Source organism: Solanum tuberosum, unplaced genomic scaffold, assembly GCF_000226075.1.
Source record: "Solanum tuberosum cultivar DM 1-3 516 R44 unplaced genomic scaffold, SolTub_3.0 scf01282, whole genome shotgun sequence".
Taxonomy (NCBI): Eukaryota; Viridiplantae; Streptophyta; class Magnoliopsida; order Solanales; family Solanaceae; genus Solanum; species Solanum tuberosum.
Window position 1 is genome coordinate 1 of NW_006240369.1, and position 3,976 is coordinate 3,976.

A 3,976-nucleotide genomic window follows, 5' to 3' on the forward strand; every position below is an offset into this window, starting at 1 on the left:
TTACAAATTTGATGCCTTTGAAGTAGAAAAATTTATGAGAGTAAAGATTCAATCTATTTTTTTGACATGAGTCGATCGAGAAAGATTGTTGCCATCAAGCCTTTAAATTGTTATGACGTTGCATAGCTTCAATCAAGATGCATGAGTATTGACATACTAAAATATTTTGATTTTTCTATTCAAATATGTCTTTGTTGTGGTTTGCAATTTTCTATTTCTCTTTTAAACAGTGAGATTCATTAGGGATTGAATCCCACAATAAGTAAATTTATATTTATTGGTAATTATAGATTAATGTGTCAAATATATGAAATAAATATGCTATACGAATGGATGGACCAAAATTATACATGCATCACATTTTTATTGGCTTGTGGTATATGTACACATCATGCTTAATTGTCTAGCTAAATTTAGTTATGTTATTTGACAAACTCAAACTGTATTTACTATCATGTCTGAGCTTGTATGTTTCAAATGAAATTTTGTGTAACTTATTATTTACCAATATTAGTATTGCTTATATTACTTTAAAAATTGTGTATCAATGCATGGGATACACGTGCAGAGCACATGTTCAGAAACTAGTATATATATATATATTAGTAGCATAATTTAATGTTAATATATGAACAACGTAACCTATGGTGAAAAATATTTCATTTCTTTAAGTTCTAATATATCTTTGCGAAATTGTAGTCTTCTCCTTTTTTGTGCTGCATACATATCATATAGTTGTTGTCTAATAAAAGTATCTGGTATATTATAAAAGTTGTATCGTGATATAAAACAATAAACTTTTTCAATAAAAAAACTGAAAGATGAATAAAATGTAAAGTATTATGTATAGAATCTTTAATTTTATTTAAGATCATTTTATGATCAATCACTATGTTCTTATCTATTTTTATATAGCTAGCAAGGAGTGTATCTTGTGACATAACATTTTCCTAGATTAAAATGAACACAAAATAACAGGAAATTCATACTTAAAAATATTATAGTCAATATAAATACATATAAAAAATAAATAATATATGGAACACAATTCATAGCCAATGAAGAAGGAAGACGAAAATATATGTTCATGCTATATTACTCTAGTGTTCCATTTGATTGAAATATCTTTCCAACAATACTTTACTTTCTCCATTCATTTTACTTACATATCTATTAAAATAAATTTATTATCATGACTATATTATCATATTATAAGTAAAAGTGAAAATCTATTTTTGAAATAGTGAATTTAACATCAAAAGTAATAATTCAATGGACTACATTGATGCCTGTTATTTTAGAAAAATTAGGAAGAATCTCCTTCATTTGAGGGTAAAAAAATAAAAAATGAAAAAAAAGAGAAGATTATGTGCCTTTTTGGTATTTATTTATTATTATTTTCTCTACCACAACTTGATCTATTAATTTTATCAGAAAAAATAATTCACAATGTGTGTATTCGTCACTATTCACTCATTATGTGAACACTAATTATAAAATTCCTTCTCCAATGAAAACACAAAAGAAATTAATTGAAGAAACAAAACAAAAAAAAAATAAAAAATGAGAACTCTGGTGATATGTAGAAGTTTTGTGTGTGAATGAAAGCACTCTTAATTGCACATTTCTCGGTTCTTTTTTTTTTCTTATTTAATAGAAAGCAAATACATAAATTTTCATGCTATGAACTTCGGTGAACCTTATCAACGGATTGGGGATTAATCATTTATGAAATTTTTTAATGATCTCAAATTATCGCATAAAAGAAATCCCCAAGAATTTATAAGAAGTGAATGATTTTGATTAATGACCGAAGAAACATGAAGGCTGAAATTGTTGTGACTATTTGTAGTAAATAAGTGTTCTCTTGATAAATAAAATATGCAGGCTAACTACGAGGGTATAAATGTTCTAAAATGCTATAAATATTATGTTGACACCTAATTTTGACCCTCCTTTCTTCAATTTTTTTTTTTTTGAGCTTCTAAGTTAATAAATATGTTTACCATTAATTCCTATAATACTTACGACTTACTACTATTACTATTTTATTATTCATATTATTTGTTTTATGATTGTCATTCCTTTTAGAATTAGTATAAAATTATTTTTTTTAAACTTTCTATCATCGTTATCATATTTCAAAGTTCATACTTAATTAATTAGTTATAAATTAGTAATATTTTTCTAAATCATTAGCGAAAATTAATATTAATTATATATTATGCTAGTTATTAAATTAGAAGCTCAAAAGAATTATTTTAAAGAAGGAACAAGACCAATTGGGCTGCCAAGTCTGCCTAAAGCCTTCTAAAACGTAGCAGCCCAAGAGCTAAGCCCAAAAAGTCTACAGCCAAATTCAGCCCTAAACCTGTCTTAACTTCCCAAAATGCCCTTTATGTTTTAAATCAGTAAGGGTTTCACAACCCTTCAGCAGCTACATCTGCACCACACCTTTCTTCCCTCCATTTTCAGAAAAGCAACAAGTTTTGTCAACTATGCACAGAGGTTGAGTACTCCATTTTCATGCTACTATCTTGTCAATCACGTGAAGAGAGAGTTTACCTAAAACGTTCAAAATTCAAACGGCTCTTTTGACTCGACTTTAAAGAAATCCCGCCCAAATCAAGAACCCTAATTCCATCCTATAAGTATTAGGAGAAAGTGTCTATTTTGGACAAGTTTTGGCAGCCGCTGATACTCTCATAAGCATTAATATTTGCTCTAAAAGATTTCATCTTTTCACTCTCTTTCGATCTCCGTCGGGATTCTAGTTTTGAGTGTGTTTAAACTCATCTCTGTTCGAGTGTAGACTTGTGATCGAAGCACCCTGTTCGCTGCCCCGCAACAGGTGATATTCGCTTTGTATGTTTCTCTGTTTCTGTCTATTTTTGGAAAGGTCATGTATTATGAACAGTTTCAGCTTTGCTTAGTTATTACATAAAACTAATGTTTAAAATTGGATTTGCTCGAGACTCATACAAATCTGAAGTTATATTCCTTTCACGTTAGTCATCCTATACTCAAGGAATGGTTTCATTTTATACATACTTATCATTTTGAATCAGTTTTGTTTTGATTTAAATTTACCTCATGCCTTCATTCTGCAAATGGTTTGACTAGTGTTTGCTCATTGGTTTTCTGGGAAGAAATCACTATGCTCACTGCCCACAACTCTACTCTATATCTATATTAACATATTAACTTTAGTTTAAGCTTTTTTTTTATTGCTTGTTGAAGCCTCTCTTCTATTCTGTAAATAGAGTTAAATGAGTTTATTTTTAGTTCTTTTTTTTTTAATTCTAAATATTTAGTATAATCTATGTAAAAAAAATCAAGTCAAATGATCTTGGTTTGAAAAATAGTTGTGTTGTAGTTTAAACCTGTTGAAGTTGGGAGTTATTTTTGTGCCTGGAGGACATGTATATGCTTGCTTCTAGTTTGGTTCAAAGTTTTTCGTGCTTGCATATTTTTCATTTCGGATAGTATCTTTGTTGTATGACTTTTATTGGCTTCATGTTTGGTTTATTCTCTATTGATTAAAGTCGGCTCGTACTAATTTCTTTCCTTTCTTTTTATTTGCATGAACACTTCAGGAGCTAAATGGAGTCTTCATGAAAGACTCTCACTGCCGTATAGTCTCATTCCATCGCTAGACTATGAAAATGTGCACCCATTTCATCACGTTGCGTCACTTGCTTCCTCAAAACTCATATGAGTGAGACAATGAGGAAATGCAAAAAATACTCTATTATATTTTAGTGGTTTTGTGTTATATTTTGCTCTAAATGATTGTTGTGTTTTGCTTGTCTTATGTTTGATATTATTTTGTGCAATTGCTTATTTAATTTATCTTTAGATTACTACTTTAGAATATCTATGCCTTTAGATGGGGTGATTGGGATGATTCCAAAAGAGTTTCTTTTTTTTTTTTAGTTGTTTAATTTTCCTTTATTTTATTTTATTTTATTTTATT

At 28.6% G+C, this 3,976-nt stretch overlaps 1 long non-coding RNA gene across 1 annotated transcript; it reads left to right on the forward strand.

Moving 5' to 3' along the window:
* Positions 1-2,363: 2,363 nt before the first annotated feature.
* LOC107059353 (uncharacterized) lies at positions 2,364-3,775 on the forward strand. The gene is made up of 2 exons (XR_001472621.1): positions 2,364-2,851; positions 3,597-3,775. It is a non-coding gene; the product is annotated as an uncharacterized lncRNA (long non-coding RNA).
* The last annotated feature ends 201 nt before the right edge of the window (positions 3,776-3,976 follow it).